Here is a 19800-nt window from a genome sequence, read left to right as displayed (position 1 = left end):
GCGCTGTTTGGGATTCTCAAGGGATTGATCACCACAGGGAGGCGGGTGCTTATTTATGTATTTATTTATTTATTTATTTGTAAGGGCCTGTCTTTTTCTAGGATGGTGTTTTGGGTTTGTTTGCTTTTTCTACTCCTGGTGAAGTGGGGGCAGGTGGCTGGGTCGACATGACTCAAGGGATGCTCATCTGTGACACTGGGGTTGACGTGACTCAAGGGATGCTCATCTGTGCGGCCGTGATTAAACTCTTGACGCCTGCGAAATTGCCCTTTGCAAAAGCCAGCTATCAATTATGGCTTGGATTAAAAGACGTCTGGAATATTTTACATATTGTGCTTTGAACGAACCGGGCTTGTGTGGTGTGTGATGCCCCAGGGCAGGAGCCAACCACCCGGCGAGTCCCTCACGTGGGTGGCAGTGCGCCCGTGGCTGGCAGTGGGACCTGCCTCTCCCGACGACCACGGCCCATCATCTTGGCCGCCGCAGTTGTGTAACCCAAGGCAGCGAGAGGGACCAGCACAGGGAGAACACGGAAAACCTGTTTGTGTTTTTCATAAGCTAAATGCAAAACCAGCAGGATAAGAATAGCAACTCCCCATATCTGCATATCAAAGAGCAGTAATGATATCATCCCTTTGGGTTTAGCGAGGTTATCAGTATACTGCACCTTCTTACAGTTAGAAGGAGAAACTGGTGGTGGAGTTCCTTGTTTCTTCAAAGAAACCATGTTTGTCTATATTAAAAGAGTTTCTCCTACCTTGGTCCTGAATACACCACAAATCAGAAAAAATCTAACCTCAGATGTAAGGCCATGGCTTTGCTTATTCTTCCAACCCTCTTTCAGCCCCAAATATACTGTTCCCTCTGTTCCAAACACCCTGTTGTTGCCACCTGACTCTAACTCAAGGTTTTTATGGATGCCACCAGCTGCCACAAGGGCAGCCAGATTTAGCCCAACTCAAACCAGTACTTTTACTATCAAGTCCTAATGCTGTTCATTAAAGTACAGGAAGAGGATGGTCTCTTTGCACAGCCATAGTAGCCTTTCTTCTTCTCTGTGTATGGATACACATGCAAAATCATCACCATCGTGGAAGGTGGTTCTCTAGTGAGAAATACTTAGATGGCTGCGAGGGGGGGACACATACCACAAAAATGCAACTACAGTACTACTGGTTTAATTTTCCGGATGGAAGTTTCTTTCTGCCTTGCATTTTGGAAGATGTCAACATAAAGGACAGACAACCTTAAGAGCTGCATGTCTGACTATTGTTATATTACCTTAGAGGTCTGGGCCACGTTCCCTGGAAGAGTTCAAAAGACTTGCTAATTAGAAGTGATTGCCCTTGAAGCTGACAGATGATTGAACCTAGTCCAAGAGTAGAGTGTACTCGCTGTGACTTATGACAAAGACACTACTCACTGCATCGACCACATGATTTTTTTTTTTTAATTATATGTTCTTTATTGCTGTACTCCTCTAATTAAAGCCATTGCACTAATTTTTTAAAAGTGATTGCTACTTGAATTTGGAGACATAAAATATACAGGACACATAAATGCCAGTTGACTGAAACCCACTCCTGCCTCATCACTTACCACTGCCTGTATCCCACTAGGGTCCTATGGGAGCTCTTCTACTGCATGGGTGAACACAGTTGTGGTATTACAATCTAATGCAAGATGAAGTATCACAGTTCAGTGGAGATCAAGCAACAAAGATTCAAAAGAGAGAGGGTAAAAACATTGAATTCACCTGAGCAGTAAAAAAACCAGGCGTTTAATTGCTTGACATATTTAGTAGATAACAGACATATGTAAATCAAATACACTGGTTGCCTTGATAGGCAGATTGCCGTAACCACCTCTCATATGTTACCTTTGCATTCATTTGCTTCATAAAGTGTGGCTGGCATGATGAAGTTAGAAAGTCGATCCTTACATTGTCGACACACTGCCTTAATAAAGATTCACATTATGCTTTTTTCATTGTCAGTACTATTGTTTCTCTTCTTCGCAGATCAAAAGCGAGATTTTGGCAATGATGCATGCTTCAAACTTTTACCCCAAAGCAGCCTTACGTAGATCTTTGTCTATCTAAACCCCTGCCCTCTGCACTTCAGCAGTCAGCATCGCTTTCTTTCATACTTCTCTGCAGTGTTTTTGAGTGATAATGTGTGATCCAGGAGTACAGGATCCTACCCACTCCTTACTCTTCATTCCTAAATAGCAGAAACCTCCTTAATGCAGTATAGCTATAAGTAGCTCATAGTATCCAGGGACTCTATGCCCCAGCACTCCTGTTTCTACAGGAAGAAAATTAGTCTTCCTTTGTTTGGCATGTGGGGAGCCTGCGAGTGCCCCTCGAGCCGCAGGCACTGTTTATGTAGCCATTCCACAGCAAGAGCAATGACTATTCTAATAGCAGAAAGATCAGACTCTAGGGGTGTGCATCTCCATTTTTATGAAATGTGTATTGTGGAGAAAATTCCTCTTTCCCAATCTTGATTTTAAGCATCTTCCACACTGGGATGCTGTGTTTTCCACTGCACATGTTTAAGAACTTCATCGTAGGATGAGAAAATGACAGTGCAAGAAAGGAAGGTATTTTAAGTGGAGTTGCAGCCCTGAGCAAAATGATTTTTTATATTTTTTGGGGGGTATTTTCTCATTCATATGTTCATCATTGCTAATTTCAGCCAACAGAAGGAAACTGGGCTGGGTTCTGGGGAAGGAAGTACTAGCCCAGGTGCCCCGGGGCTGTAGAGAACCAAGTCTACAGTTTATAGAAACATTTAATTTCTTTTTAAGAAGCAAAGTCCTAACTTTAAACTGGCAGTTGGTCTGTAATACAGAGCCAGTCTAAAGAGTTAACATTTTATCCTGGAACGAGGCCTGAGGTACGAGCTTAAACAAAAGGGAAAAGCATGAAGAAAACTGATGTGGTAACAAAAAATTTAGATTGTGTGAAGATGTTTGCAAAAAATACATGAAACTTTTATATTTAATTAAGTAATAGCTAAATTAGAAACTGGAATGTAAATGTTTCCTCCTTTAAAAGTTTTTTTTCAGCCACAGAAATTTTGCTCCAACATAAGCTTCATCATTTTGAGCATATTGTCACTTAATGTTCCCTCACAAGATTTGTGTGGGTGACATTCCAGCACAAACCAGCTCCAAACAGATCTTCTACGTTGAAAACAGTTTGTCTCTGTTCGTATAGCTGAATTAAACTTTTTCAGTTAAGTCAACTTTTGTTTTTCTAATTAACCTCTAGACTCTTAAATACCTTCACTCCAAACATGACGAATTGACTATCCAAAAAGTCATTAAACAGAAGAATTACTCCAAGAAATAAAATAGAAAGGTCTTGTTTTCTAGTTCTGTCTTATCTACTCCTTTGTGTAGTAATGCTCAAAACCCAAAAGGCTTACCAGCTAAAGACCATATCAGAGTTGTAAACAGACCTCAGAAAGGATTAAAGAGAATAATAATAATAGTAAAAATTAACACTTAAGGGGGATGTTGAATCTGCATGTGGTAAAGCAAATTGTGAACTGCCCACTGGATTATTTACAGCCTCTCTGTTGTGTGACTCCTCCAGCTTCAAGTTGCTGACTTCAGCCCGACTGTTCCAAGTTTCTCTCAGCGAGTGAAGTGATCTGTCACTGTGTTTTATTAGATTTTTTTAGAGCAGATGGCTGATTCTTTTCACCTGGAGAGCTGCCACTTTCTTTAGATACATCTTAGGTTTTATGGTAGACTAATTTATCTGTTTACTTGAGAAATAAGTAACTTAAAGTACAAGGGTGTTATAATTTCACTGACCTCAGAAAAGGTGATAGATTTGCTGCACAACCCAGAAAAAAAAACACAAAGAGAAAATAATTTAATCCATTCTTAGATGGACTGCTATCCATGAAAAAAAAAAAAAAAAAACAGTTTGGGTCATTATTAAGTTCTGGCATCTGTGATAGAGTTTCATAGCTGGTTGCTGGATATTCTGCTTTACATTTCAGCTTGCAGATTTACATCAGGAATAAACTTGCTCTGTATAGCTATTCACATGTATTTATGTCTAGAATTCTTATTTCTGCAGGTTTCCTTTTACCAGCTTATATTATTGAGCTGGAATTCTCCTTGTTTGTTTGTACCAGGTTCTTTTTCTTCTGCTTCTTCTGCCTTATATGAATAATTCTGCACTGGCTCACTGTGAAGCTGCCAGATACTCCTTACTCAAATGTTAATCACAAAGATAATGACTGGTTTTGTACTGGTGACCTGGCCAGGGTTATTTTCTTGCTTATTTTTGGGGCATAGTTTAAGGTTAGCAATAAATAAATAAAGGCTTACAGAGTGGTTTGTAAAGACACCTTCATAGTCAGAGGTGACCATAGATGAAGTTTCATTTTAAGTCCTTGAGCTCTGACCTGAAGCCCACAGAGGGAGAGGTCTTGTGTTTGACCTCATGAACCTCCATCACTGCTCGTACCCCACTGATGGGAATAATGCAAATTTTGCCCCAGTCAGACATGCTTGTGAAAATGTTCTCTGCCTTCTACAGAGCTGTTCAATGAAGTATGAATGATCTTTCTAAATTCTACTCTTGCGAGTTCCTCTTTGCTTGACTCTTGATGCCCTTACAAACTCCATGTTTTACACGGAAGCCATGCCGGCAGTATGACCTTGCTGAAAAATAAGCACAAATCCTAAGCCTGTCAATAGGAATGAATCACTGTTTTAATTAATTAGCTATGTATGCCACGCTGGGTATGCTGATAAAAGATGCATTACAGGTAGTTGGCACCAAGTTTAAGCTGACCAGTATTCCTTGGTGAAAGCAAATTTGCCTCTGTGGTACAGAGAACTGATGGTACAGTTCAAGTGTGCATTTCTAACCATAAGATAAAGCCAAAGAAGAGGAACTGTATAATCCAGGCCTTTTTTTTTTTTTTTTTCTCTATTTTTTTTAAAGCTGACTAGGGAATCCCCATTTTATCCTTTTTTACACAAATTTAGCATTAAAGTTTCTGTATTCTGTAATCCCCACAGACCTCCTGTCAGCGTGGAATATACATCTATTTCTTTTCTTTTTGATCTTAACACTTGTACGTAATAAATAATTGATTGCCAAAGGAATTCTGGGAATATATTCAGCCTTAAATTGAGCACTAAACTATTTGCAAATGTGCTTAGGCACTAGCCTAAAAGATACATCAAAAGAATGTCAATTGGATATTGGGAAGTGAAGTGCCCTCATATGTTAGAATTAGGAAGCATAAAATATAAGTAGAAGGATAACAGCTGTCAGATCACTTACCAATAGTAATAGGAAAAGATACGTTTTTATAGAAGGCTATAAACTTTGGTTCAAGCTAGACCACACTTTCACTTCAGTAATGACACTCCAGACCCTATTCAGGGAATGTCTCATTTTTGACTGTTGTCTTGAAACTGTGGCTTGACAGTGTACTCACCCCGGAGATATCTACAACTTAAACTGAATGGTCTGTGAAATAAATCTATTAGAAAAAACTGAGGTATATTTACTGCAGTGACTGGACATCTCTGGTACTGAAGACAGATTTCCTATGGCAGTCTTATTTCACCATGGCTACAAGTCCCAACGTAAGCTTGGTCAGTAAAGCTATAGTCTGTTCTGCTGTGGGTAGACTGTTCGTAGGGTCTGAGCTAACCGGACTACGCCTTCACTGCTCTGCTTGCAACAATGTCATACCCCAATATCTGGGTATCTGTGAATAAATTTAAATGTCGTATGATGTTGGCCTTGCCACTGCAACTGACGCTCAAGTCTGCTCTTCACGGAGCACATCCTCTTGGAACCCATTTAGAAACACAGAGACGACAAGAAGGTAATGACAGGGAAGAGTGAGAATGGATTTATTTACCAATGGTAAATCATGCTTGACCAACCTTATTGCTTTTTATGGTGAAATGGCTGGCTAAAAAGATGAGAATGATGGATGTAATATATCTTCTCTTCAGTAAGGTTTTTAACACCATAGCATTCTTACCTGGAAGCTGAGGAACTATAGCTTGGATGAACAGACTGTTAGATCAGTTGAAAACCTCCTGGACCATGAGGTTTGAAGAACAATTATCAATGGCCTGACGCTCAGTAGTTGTGTACCCCGAGTTTGATACTGGGGCTGATATTGTTCAGCATTTTCATTGTGATCAGTGGGAATTCAAACTCAGAAAATGTGTTTGTGGTGATAAATTAAGGGAAAAGATTAGCACCCTCAACAACAGAGCTTCAGTCTAGAGGGATCTTGAAACACTTGTGGATTGGACCTTAAGAAATTCACTAAGGTGTGCAAAGCTTGGTACCTGGAGAAGAATAACCTCATGCAGCAATACAGACCGGGAACTTACTGTGAGAACTGGAAACTGAAGAAAAAATTTGAGGGCAAGGGCCACAGTCTGCATCTTTGGAGATTCAAACTGGACATTATCAAAATTTCTTTAGTAGAAGGACAGTACAGCACCGGAATACATTATTTGGAAGAGTTGTGGAATCTTGATCCTTGGAGGTTTTCAAGACTCAGCCAAATAAAGGCATGGCTGATTTGATTTAGAGTCAGTGATAGTCTGTCTTTGAGTGGAAGGCTGGTTCAGATGGCCTTCAGGAGCTTATTCTAGTTGCTCTGATTCTGTAATCTTTGTTTCCAAATAGCAGCTAGAAGAGTTGCAAGTGAGTCTGCTTGTGACCTCCCCAGATCTGTTAGGTTTTTCTTGCTTAGAAGTTTCTTGCATCTGTGCAAAATAGACATCTGTGAAGATGGGTGTAGATCAAAGATGGCTTTGCACGGCTTTGTCAGAAGCTGTTCTGTCTTCTGGTACTATGGAAAGCTGCATCATCCGTGATGTGTGTTACATCAGCCTCAGAGATTCTCTTGAGTAAGGCAACTTGCAGTAACATGAAGTTGCATACATGGAGTGTTGCAAAGAGAGCATGCTGCACCCATGTTCATCTGGCATGCCTGTGGTTCTTCTGTCATGATGATGGAAGATGGTCATGGGAGCAACATAGAACTGAGTCACTCAACAGTTTATTGATTGGCAGTTTTCCTATCAAAGAAAACAGACTGGCAGAAAACAAAACGTTCTTGTGGACTCTCTTTTGACTGAATGCAAATGGGTTGGATGGATTTCTTCAAAACTTCAGTGGGAGGTTTTTTGAAAGTTGTTGAGACATCATCAGTTAGCAATTTCAATGTGAAAACTGTCCCATGAAACAATTTTTCTGATAGATCTTAAAGTTAATTATACTAAGATATTTGAATGAAAAAGGGCCATAGTTGAAATTAAACATTTAAAGAATGTTCTTGTTGGCTCACTGGTGGATTAGAGTACAAGACTTCGCTCTTTCAGTTTTGAAATACTGCAACTACTCTAGGTTGGGAAACCTCTTCGTACTGTTTGTTAAAGAAAATAGCCATCTAATGTTATATTAGGTTAGGGTGGCACAACCATTGCTGTGGCTTGGGAATATCATCCTGTAGTTTGATTTCTATACTCAGAGCATCCTGGCACTAGTGCAAAAAGTCACTTTGGGATAAGTAGCATTTCTCTAATTTTTAAATGTATTCACTTTGCTTCTCTTCTGTTCATACCTATTTTAATGCTTGATTTTCTGCAAATGTTCTCACAATAAGGTGCTGATAGGAATGTTCACTGAAGCAGTGAATTTGTAAGTGAACATTCAAGTATATCTGTAAAAATTAATTCTCTCTCTCTATAAAAAAAATATATAAACCACCAGTTTTTTCATCATCTGTATGATCTGTGCACTCGCGTAAATAGTGATGGCCTGAATTTTCTGATTGTGCATGTTTATAACAAACTTGCTGAGGGATAGGTTACAAAAAAAGACTTCTTACAGAAAAGTTTGAAAAAAGGTTAGAAATAAGATTTGATAATGGTAGTCTCTGGAGAAAAAAGAATAACATTCTTTCTCTGCAAATGGGGTTTTCTGACATACTTTCTCAGATTATGTAGATCGTGAAAACATGGTCACCTTTTTCACCGCCATAATCTTTGATAAGCAGTGCAGCAGTGAATAGTACTGTATTGAAATATTAGCTGTGAAAATTAAGCACTTCACTAAACCAAATCTGAGTAATTTAAGATTTTGAGTGTGCAGGCTAAGGCTGCAATTGCCTGACTGCTTTAAAGCAACATAAATTCAAGCTGCTCTTGCAAGACTTGATCCCTCTCTGGTCTGTGCATTTGTGCTGCCTCCTTTGGGCTGTGCTGGTGGTCATGTACTGAGCCAGCTCAGCCTTGGGACCCACCTGGGAGCTGACAGAGGGGAGAGGAAGGTCTACCTGGTTTTCAGTGCTCAGTTCCCTGATGTGGAGATGGGAATGTGAAACCAGAGGTGAGAGAGAACAGGACTGGCTCATGCTGGCAGCTTGTGCTTAGGTTGGCCAACAGAGCCAGTTGCAGGGAGACCTCAAAGCACTGGTTAATCTCAAAGGTTAATTTCTTCTCTGTGAAATTTACGGTCTCAGAAACAAAGCCTGACATTTTGAAGCACAAAATGAAGCATCCAGAGGAAAACACCCTGTTGCTAGGCCATCTGGAGGTGATCCAAAATGGTTTTTGTGGCCGACCCAACACAGGGCAGTTTCTACCCTTGAATTTGTGAGGGAATTGCGATAGACCTGTAGGCTAAAATAATTCTGTTTAAGTCCTCTGACAGCAGCAGAGTTTCAACAAGAGTGATTTCACCCAACGTAGCAACTGCAGCAAGAAATGTGTTACAATGCTTCCCAAAGACCTGCACGCAAGCACAGCACTAGCTTGGTTTTATTAACTGAGTGGTCAGTAACAAAGATGATCTAAGACAACACAGAAAGTTGGGAAGCTGTAGCAGATTTGTGGGAGCTGCACAGACCATGACCATGGATTTCTGAGAACTCCACATCCACGTGGCATTTCAGAAGTTACCTGTAATATTAAAAATTACTGTAAGGATCCTATGCATCAGGACCAGGGTTTCTGACACATTATAGCCATCAACAAATGTCCCTGAATTTCCAAGAGATCGTTGCAGTTTCCAGCAAATCTTTCTGTTGCTTCTGGCCTCCTACAAGCTGGTTTGTGTCTCTGTTAACTGGAAAATTTGCTTTTTAGGAAGAGATGCAGTTGTGGGAGGAGAATGAAACATGGAAACACCTGCAAAATATGTGCATCACTTTGGTGGAACCACTGGTTTGACTGGTACTAAGGATGCTGAGAGCAAAGGACTAAGGAAAAACAGGACTGGTTTGCAAGAATAGGGGGAATTTGTCTGATATGGTTAGATGTCCAAGATTAACACCACAGCTTCTAATTGAACACAACAGCCACTAATATTGGTGATTTTTCTTCTGAATTTAAGGATAACATGGATTATTTAGAGAGTGGCAGAGTTATGGGGACCCAGAAAAGCTCCTCACCCTATAATCTGGTGTCTTCAGCTGATTGTTGTGTTTCCCTGCCCTTCTAAAGTGAACCTAATCGTTCCTTCAAAAATAGCTTTAAATAAAATATGCAGAATCTTTCTCTCCATTCCCGTTTCCCTCTTGCCATTGGAAAACAAAGCCCCAACAGACAAATGCCTTCACTACTGTAATCCCCAACCCCTAAAATTAACTTAGAAGGTAGGATGGAGGTAAAAAAAAAGGTGTGATTTGGGTGATTTTACCCATTATTATAGCCTGAGACTATATGAGCAAGTGTTCTTCACCTTCTCAAGAAATGAGGTGCTTCTAAGGAATTAAACAAAGTTAGACAGATGCAGAATCTCAGGAGCAGTGAAAGGGAACACAAATAGGTCAGCTTGTCTTGCTAATAATCTAATGCAGACATAAATCAGGGGCCTGAAGAAGGAAAGGGAAACAGTCCTGATAAGCGACAGCGGGACTATCTTTTGGAGGTAGAATTCAAACTTTATCTGCATCTTCAGTATTGTCCTCTTTCTCTTGGGATCCTGTCTTGGAAAAAGTATCACATTTCACAGTCCAATAGAATTAGCCAACAGCTATGATTTAAATCATTAGTTACAAGCATCTCTACTTAAATGCGACTATTCACTGACCTTTGTATGGCTAGATGAACTCCTATACGACTGCTGCTTTCTTGCATCATTTTATCACCTTTTATGATCAGTCTCTTTCATCCTTGTGGCTTGTTGTCTTGCTGTGCTTTGCCTGTGGGATATTTCAAGCCAGGTAGCAGCCGTGTGCTCCCCTCTTCACAGGCAGTTTTTTGACTTGTGGCCTTTCGCACTGCCATGCTCGGTGCTCAGTGGCAGCCATGACTTGGCACAGAAAATGATGGCTGGCAGGTTATCATAACACCGTCTTCACAGGGGCACCCAGGTGTTGACCACAGTGAGAAATAAATGTTGATTTTCTTTTTCTCAGGGTCATCCACTCCCTTTCAGTTAAAGAAGGGGTGAACCAGGCCCAGCCAGTGCTGAGATGTCTGCTGACGTTCTCCAGCTGTGCATTTATCATCTGCTTCCATTCTTTACTTTTTTCCTTCCTCCATTTTTCAGGATGAAAGTAATGACAATGTGGGATTCTAAATATATCTGAGCCGCTTGCAGGTTCTGTGATTGCGGTGTAGGCTGTGTGAAATCTGCAGGCAACAGTACGCCCGCTTGCAGTGTTGCTTTAGGTGAGAATCTGTTTAGTGCCCTAAGACAAAGTTAAGAGACATATAAAGTCCCAAAGGCTAACACACTGAAGATGTTGGCAGCGTTAGCCTGAAACCCTCTGTCAGTTAGCAGGTAATGTCCCTGCTAGAAAATAACGAGTGCATTCAGCGGTAGTTCTCCGTCACAGTGAATTAGACACTCACTAGCACACAAAGGTTCATCAAGTGAAGCATTTCAAGGAGAAAGCATATCCATCCTCACAAGGGCACCCTAGGAGGACTGGATCTCAGTGAGGTAGTTATTTTTTTAGGCTGGGGCCTCAGACCCACTGAAGCAGTCCCTTCTGCTCCCTCACCTCCTCCTACTCCCAGCCATTCCCTTACTCCTCCTTCTGCTATGTTGGCACAAGCATTTGGGCATGTGGTGAAGTGCAAAGGGAGAGCTAATCTGGCTGAAAAAATCCTGGCTGAAAAGGAAGGGGTGGAGGGGGTTAGCCAGCTCAGCTCTCTGCTCTGATTTATTTGTAGCAACCTAGGAGGTACAAGGAGGAATGATGTAGGACCAGGGACTCCTTAAGCAGACAAAGCTGCTGGAAAGAATGCTCATCAGGCTATGATAGGATTTCCTTTTTGTGATGACTTCTTCCTGCCACCTGTAAGAAGACAAGACAGCCCTGTTACAGTTTGCTTGGTGAGAATGGGGAAGAATTAACCTCCTCACAAGTGTTGGACTCCAAACTGGGTATCAAAGGAGAATTCAGAAGAAACTATCAGGTGATAGTCAAGATCTTTTATATTCTTGTTTGGCATATAGTTCAGTTTAAAAAACAGTTTTTAACTAGTGATGATCTTCATGGTTTGAACCCCATTACCTCCAGAGGAACTGCCACTTAGTTCAAAGCACTGATAAGAGAAACCAGTGGACCATTACAGAATCATCTATCTAAAGGGAAATGTCTCCTTGGTTTATATCAAGGAGTACCTCATTTGTACTCAGAAACTTAATGGTGTATGTAATTTGTAAGATATCTTTCTATGCTTTTTTATTGTGGTGTTAAATATTATCATTATGTTTATGTGCATATATATATATATTTCCTCTCCTCTTTTATTTTTCAATCCTGCCTACCTCTTGGCCTGAAGAGATAACTGGAGGCAGTAGATGGCATTTTCAATGGACCAGTTTGAAAGTTACTCTGGGGATCTGAGGTCACATAAGTGCTTTAGAAAACATGACTGAGGACTTGCATATACTCAGCAGCTTCAGGCACCAAGTTAAAGTGAAATAATGCTTCAAAGTTAAGTCCTGGCCATCAGACAGTGATTCCAAGCAACTCACCCAAGTCCTGTGGGTCTCCACATAGTAAGTGAAGACAGAGAGCTCAGAGGGCACATCAGTGTGCAGAGGCAATGCCTCTCCTTTTTGTGTATAATGAACCTATGGGATGATGAAGCCTGTGGGCTGAGGAAGAAGCTCCTGGACTAGCTGATGAGAAGCTATGGATGAAGATGTGTCTGAGACCAGGTGCCTGACTTGGGAGTGCCTAGGGGGTGTCTCTGTCCCTTACAAATCAAGAATACTGGGCTCTAGGAAGGTAGGTGGATGGATAAGTGGACTCTTAAATGGAAAAATACAAGCAGTTCCTGAGTGAAAACTGGATTCTTGCCTTCTGGAGATGTTAATCAGTAAGGAGTCAGATTCATGCTTGCTTTCTCACTGGCCCATTGAATGTTGTCTTCTTTGCAGCTCAGTGTGCTAGCTGCAGTATGAGATGTATGAGAGTGGGACTGAGCATTTTATATTCTGATGGTTGGAAGGTCTTGCTAGAGAAGTGGAACCTGTGGGAAAGAGGAGTCTGGGTGTTTAACATCTCAGGAGTTATGATACAAAAGGCTACCACTGTCATCTCCACCTGTGTTTTGCACTGAACTTCCATAAAAGACTCACTTGGAAATACTAAGATAAACTTTTTTTTTTTTTTTTTTTTTTTTTTTTTTTCCCAGGGAGTTTTGCAGAAAGCACAAAAACTTCACAGCAATTTTGAGGCAGCCTTTTAGGGGCTCAGCATGTTGAGATATATATATACATACATATGTATGTATACATTTAGTTCCTCTGGGAGCTATTTGGTACTGTAGTAAGCGGTCAGAATCACTATCTGAGAGCAAGTTCCCCCAGACTGGCTGATTTTCTGGTGACGTAGGTGGGGAAGATCTGGCCTTCTGGCTATTAAATCAGGCAGGCCTTTTTTTTTTTTTTTTTTTCTTTTTTGAAAACTGAATTGTGTTGGAGAAGTACAATATAGAACAAGCCCCTTGTGTTTCACTTTTTTCTCATTCCAGTGGCTGTGGGCAGGCGTGTGGTGCTGAGAGATGAGCCTAACTTTGTCATTACAAAGTAAGTAAAGGTTTACAAAGTGATGATGCAGTGACTGTGTTCCTGCGGTGTGCTGGGTATATTGTGACTGCTGGATAATCTTTAAACTATTGCCTCACTCTATGTAACTCTGAGCTCCTGAATTACATTAGAATCTCATATTTCATCCATAAAGCTGTGAAGCAGATACATTTTTCAAACAGTAAGAGACATTTTTCTTTCTTATTTTTTTCATACCAATTCCATACCTTTCCTGAAGGAGCTAGAATGCCTGGGTTAGGTGGGAAAGTAATAGTGGGTCTGCAATAAATACAGAAGGCAAAAAACTTGCTCTATTGTAAAGGGTGCAGCCGCTTAACTCCAACTGCTTATTTTGTCAGTGTGTGAGATACACTTTCTTGTTGTCAGGCTTTGAGAATATTAGTACTGAATCTTCACCTCATTGCTTGGATCTACTGATAGTCTTTCTTACTTTCAATCTCATGATGTGATAGTCTTAGCTACTGTAATGATAGCTGACTTTATGCAAAAAATCCCCCACAAACAACAAAACAAAAACAGCTAAGGAAAGGCATGGCACCCACACAAGTACCAGAGAAGTACTTCTTTAGTTGCTACAAACCTTAACATTTCTGAGAGTGGGAGTATAGGCAAGAAGAAATTTGGTATGCAAGGACTCACAGAAGAGTGGAGTGGCCATGCATGTCTGCCTCAGTTGGGGGTCTGCTTGTAGTGTGGGTAAATACATTCAATTTAGCTTTGATCTACTTTGCTTGGGCAACAAGCAGGGTGAAGAGATCAATGGAAGAGCCACCCACTTGGTTAATCACCCACAGCCCACTCCATGCTGCCGCGTCGTCACTGGTACCCATAGCTGAGATATATAGATTAGGAACAGTTTGTGTATGTTTACAGGTGCTGCAATTGTATTTTTTTTTTCCAGTTGCAGAACAGACCTGTTGTTCTGTGGTGTGTGTGAAGGTATTATGTGAAACCAGGTGTCCACAGACTTCAAAGTCTTTGTTTTCGCAAATGCTGATGCTATAATATAGGAGACTTGAAACGTGGGGGTATGCCTTTATAAGGTAGCAGTATCAAAACATTTTGTAATTCATGTGCAAAATTCTATACTTCATGGAAAAGACCTAGTTTGTCTGTTAGTTGATATATATTTCAGCCCCCACAAACAAGTGAAGCTGGATGCAGGGAGGTATTTGTGGAGACACAGGTGCTGAGGGGGGAAGAAGCAGCAAAGAGTATTTAAGAAAATTATCTTTTTCCACATAGTAGAAGATGAAAATACTAGTTTGGGAAGCTGGGTTTCCTTGGATATCTCATCTAGAGAAATAGTAAGTTTTTATGGTAACTGAGGTTGTATAACTTAGAGACGCTGAGGATGGCATAAACCTTTATGGTGCTTGAGGCTGAGAAGCAAAATAAGTGTAAATCAATTGACAGAAAAACAACTACCATAGGTCTGAGCACTCTGCAGTGGGTGACAGCTGTGAGATGTTGGACCTGTGAACTCAGAGTCAAAACAACACTCCATACTCAGCATTTTTACTGCGGAATGGATGAATACCTGCAGTGAGTTAAGTCCAACTAGAGATCTGAGGGATTCTTGATCAGTTTTAATATGCAAATGCCTACTAAAGCTCTATTTGCTTGTAGTTAGAAGTAAGGTCCAGCCCGTTTTTGTGAATCTTTTTATGGGAAGTCCTTAGAGAAGGAAACAGCCCATTCCCCTGCTGGCAGAAAGAATATGCCAGGATTTTTGTGTTACTGATGAGAATTAGCCCCTGGCCTCTGTGGAAGGCTGGGTTCCACCTCCAAGTACTGTGTGCCAGTACCAGCCTCAGAGCCCTTCTGGTGTGTGACTTGTTGCAACCTGAAAAATTCACAAGATTTTCCTCAAAAGCCTTTTTTAAAAGCAGTTCTGCTGCTTGAGAAAGTTAAACACAGACTTGGAAAGATATTTGGTATAAATAGCAGGGATTTAGGAGATGAGGAATGGCATGTTGCTTTTAGTGGTGCTTCAGACCAGCTAGTGCCCTACTCCTGTGGCAAGGCCTGGGCAGACCCCTTTTTGTGCCTCTGGGGTTGATCCTGTCACATGAAGTTTGGATGTCCATGATTCTGGACAGCTGTATTCAGCTACTCTAAATGTTTTCTTAAAGCCTGATTAGATCAAAATGATGCTTGTGGTGACTCGGAGAACCAAAGACTTCATCTCCATGAAGAGGCTTCTTGATATCTCTGGTTTGGCTGATTAACAAATGCATTTAGTAACTGGAAAAATATGTTGCTGCTTTGTTGATGTGTTGACTCATTTGATGTACTTTAAAAGAAAACAAACAACAAACTGATTTGCTTGTCCAAACGAGTCTAGCTGACAGATCTGCAGAGGTAGGCTGGGCTGGAGGATGTCAGGATCGTCTCTCATCAGGTTATTGTGATTTGTTGTTTGCTTCATGGTCCATATGAAGAAATCAGTTCTGTATTACCATCAACTCTTCCAGGTCTCAGATGAAGTTTCATATGGCATCGTTGTGACAAACAGATCTACGCTTTATGAACAGCATGTTATGGGAAACTTACCAAATCATTAAACTTGAGCATTCTTGATATTGATAAAAACTACATTGCATAAAAGTTATTTGAATGGTATTTTAATGACTTGGATAGTAATAGGAGAAAATACTCCATTCAGTGCACAGGAGACAAAATGTGCTGTTTTCAAGCTAGAGGGTGTTCAATCTGCAGGCAATTTTATTTAAGGATGGAAAGCATTGGATAGGAGGTTCTGCACATACATATGTGTGCAGTTGCTTTTGAATGACGCATTTCTCATAGTGGGGGTGGTTCTATATAGTGTGGAGCTGGGTTATTGTTTGCATCCTGAAGTACCCCTGGAGGAACTTAAATCTCTCTCATTTTCAGTGTGTCTAAACAGCCTGAATTGCCATTTTTGGAACTGGCTGTAATGCATCTGTTTCCAAGCAGATAAAGATTTGGGTGGCCATACGTGCTCCAATGATGACAAATTCATCGCTGTGTTGCTGCTGGCTTTCTGTAGCTGTTTTGGGCAAATTAAGCAAATAGTCTTTTAGACAGTGACACCTGGGAAGTTGCCTCTGCCATGTCAATTTGTTGTTATCCAATAATATAGCTGTGCTGATGCTGCAATCTCTCTGTGAGGGTGATACGGGCCTTTCTCTGTAAGCTTCTCGGCTATTTTCTTTACACAACTGCTGGGCATGTTGACATCTTTCAGGCCTCTACGCTTGAGTCAAGCTTGGATGAAGTTGACCAGTGAGTTCAAGTCAGAGGGAGCGAAGAAACTGTCAGCTAATACAAGTTTTTTTCCTAATAATGCCCAACTGAAAGCCCAAAGATGGAATTTGAAAGTGAATACTACAATTAGTATAAAAACTTGACAAAAACAGCTGACTTCATGCTATTTCCATGTTCAATATGGGCAGTCTTCTATTTTTTTTTACTTAAATTTACAATTCATAAGTGTATCACTGGTATTGTTTAGGAAGATAGGGATGAATGGAGTAGTTCAGACCTTCCCTAGGTACTAGCTAGACCTTCTGTTGTTTTCCAGATTTCTTCAGAAGTGCAGGGGTAGAATCCCCTGATGTAAAACGTAGCTTCTGATGTATTATTTTAAAAATTAGAGGTGAAAAGTTTGGAAAATTCCATGCTTATGCATCACAAAGTACACAGAAATGATTATATAGAACAAAATTTTGTGTTCTGTTTTAAAATCATGTAATGCAGTTATGTCATTGTATATATACATATACACATATATATGCAGGGTTTTACTGTATACTTAATAATAACCAGATATCAAGGTAGACAGGCATGTTAACATTATGTGAAAGTGAATATGAGAATTTACTGCAAGTCTTCTGGCTTTGCTTGAGTTTGAGGAACTGCTGAATTATGAACGTTCTATATCATAACATTTCTCTTTGAGTAAGAGAACTATCAAAATAAAAGTGTATTATTTACATAGGTGTCAGAGTTACTGCAGCTGATATTCTCAGATAAAACTGGGTCCCAAGTCGTGCTGGACTGTCTTCAAATTTCAGACTGTTATTTGCAAAGTGCAAAAGGGTAATTTCTCAGCTGGAATAAGATGAAGTTGTTAGAATTCAATTTTAAAGGCAAAGGATCAGAGTGGTTTAAAAAAAGCTTTGCATAGCCTCTACCTCAAAGATACTTTCTAAGGCATTCAGCTACCATGGTGATGAATGTGGTATAAATAGAAAATAGGTTAGATAGAATCCAAAATGTTTCCGAGTAAATCTAAATTCACGGTGGCCATTCAGGAAATAGAGGTAGGAAGTAACTGTGCAAAATTTAAGAAAATACACACCAATAGTAAATCTAGAGTGATTTACAGAAAGAGGAAGGTAGGAAGCAGTTGGTAATATCATGGCTGGTAATACAATACCAACAGGAGTATTGGATTCTGATTCTGTTCAACCCTAGCACAGAAAAAGCAGACACAGGAGATGGTTTAGAAACTTGAGAAGCACAGAAAGATTTTTACCTGGGAGACAAAAACCTCTTTTGAACCGACAGGTGCAAGAAATGGCAATGTTTCCCCATGTATCTATGAAGCAAATAAAGGATCCCACAACAGTGGGATACACAACTAGGAAAGACACTCAGAAATAAGTCACCTATTCTGCAAAAAATATGTCTGTCCCCTGTCAGTCAAGCCCTCTTTAACTTGTCTTGTAATGTAAGAGCCCAATATAATTTAAAGACAGCAAGTACTTTTTAGTCTGTTTGCATAAGTTTTCTGCCACAATATATTAAGGTCAACTGGTAGGAATTAAAGCTTGTTTAGGCCTCAATTCACAGACTTATTTAAAGGACATACAGGTTTAGGGACACAGATAATTCTGTTGTTTTCAGTGGAACTATTCATTTGCTTTAAATTGCAGGTGGACTGAAGTACCCTGCTGAAGAATGGTCTTAGAAATAGGCATGTACAGGTCTATGTAGACCTAAAAAAGATACAATAGGTTAATGTGTGCTCTACAGATATGTCTTTGCATTAATAGGTTGCACTCTGTTGCTGCTTTTTGGTTTTGCTTTATTTTGTCTGCAGCCAAGGGGAAAGCTTAACTTCTCCAGCAATTTACTTTCCAGTGATTAAGTAATACTCTGTGATTGCTAGTGTGTGAACACCATTACTTGGTGACCTTTCCTAGTGATTGTATGATGACAACTGTGTAACAGCTGCCCTTAAACTAGCCTCATGTTTGAGATGATCAAGGGATTAAAGACCTGTCTTTCGTGCTGCTACTTTTTGAGCTTCTGAATTGAGTCTTTTTTGTAATCATCATTTCTGCCAGTTAGAAAACAAGTCTTCAATCATGTATTTGTAACCAAGATGTAAGCAATGGTTTTGGCTAGTGGTAGGGTGTAGTTTATCTAACTCAAAAGGAATTCACTGAATATGATCCAATTACAATTCTCCACTACTTACCAAAAATCAAAATTTAATGGAAGAGTGCTCACCAGCCATTTATTTAGAGATTGAAATTTTATATTTGAAAGTAATTTTTAAAAATGCATAGGTGAAATTATTTTGGATGGATTATGATAGCTGGACAGAACAGAAACTTCAGGAGATGTGTGACAGTGCTCACTCACCCTCATGTTACTCTATTCAAGACACTGATGACTTCTCTGTGAGGAAGCAGAGGTGCAGAATGTTCTCACGGCCTCTATGAAGGTGTCCACTAAATAAAGAGTGATGGAATATACCCTTCTAACTATCCCATTAACTAAAATTCACCACGAACATGTGGCCTGCAGGTATGTTGTTTGGGCAACGTAAACCTAAATGCCAGCAGTACAGTTCTTCAACAGATCTTCAGTCTTACCAGTACCACTGAGATAGCCTTGTGCTTTTACAGATCGGCTCAGCAATGAAGAAAAGCCGACTGAAGCTGATCTCAAGCAGGGGAGAGGTTATGTAAACAAACCCTTTTCTGTAGTCTCATTTCTTTGAGGGTATGCAAACACAATTGGTTAACTTGCTAATTAATTTGGTGATGTCCCTGGACTCTGAGCTGTCACTAAACTTTTGCATGCATTTTGCTGAGGAACCCCTGTCTCCTCCTGGCAGATTATGTATGTAACCAAAGCTGGTTTTCCATTACCCCTTCTCTGAAATAGCAACGTGATATATCTGGGAATGACGTTATCAGCTTTGAAGATGCATGATCTAGAACACGATGTGCAGTTCATCTTAATGACACAAAGCTAGCATAAATGCATCAAAAGCACCCTCTTCTTGCACACTGGCTTCTAATAGCTAAGTGCAGGCTCACTTTTTCAAAGTTTTTTGAGTTTCTTGGGGGCTGCTCTGTTACTGTTGAATAAATTTTCATTGGAGTAAAGGGTTATCAAAACTACACCACCTTCTACTTCTTTAGATTACCTTCCTTATTGTAAACATACAGTAGCATCAACACTTTAAGATAAAAATCCTAAAATAAAAAGTAAAAAACCAATCCTCTCCTGCCTACACAGTTTTCCCTTTGAGACTGAAATGAAAGAATGGCAGATACTAGCCACATCAGTTAACACATTCCTGGAAGGCATTTGGATGCTGTGGTGAAAAGGGGTGTAGACAAACCAATGTAAAACAGCATAGCTTCAGTTGTGTAACTCATGGCAGGCTCTACAGACAGCTGCGGAGACCACATATGCTTCTT

This window comes from Tyto alba, unplaced genomic scaffold, assembly GCF_018691265.1.
Source record: "Tyto alba isolate M040663 unplaced genomic scaffold, T.alba_DEE_v4.0 Super-Scaffold_38, whole genome shotgun sequence".
Classification (NCBI taxonomy): domain Eukaryota; kingdom Metazoa; phylum Chordata; class Aves; order Strigiformes; family Tytonidae; genus Tyto; species Tyto alba.
The sequence above is the reverse complement of the archived record's forward strand: the minus strand, read 5'-3'. Positions refer to the sequence as shown.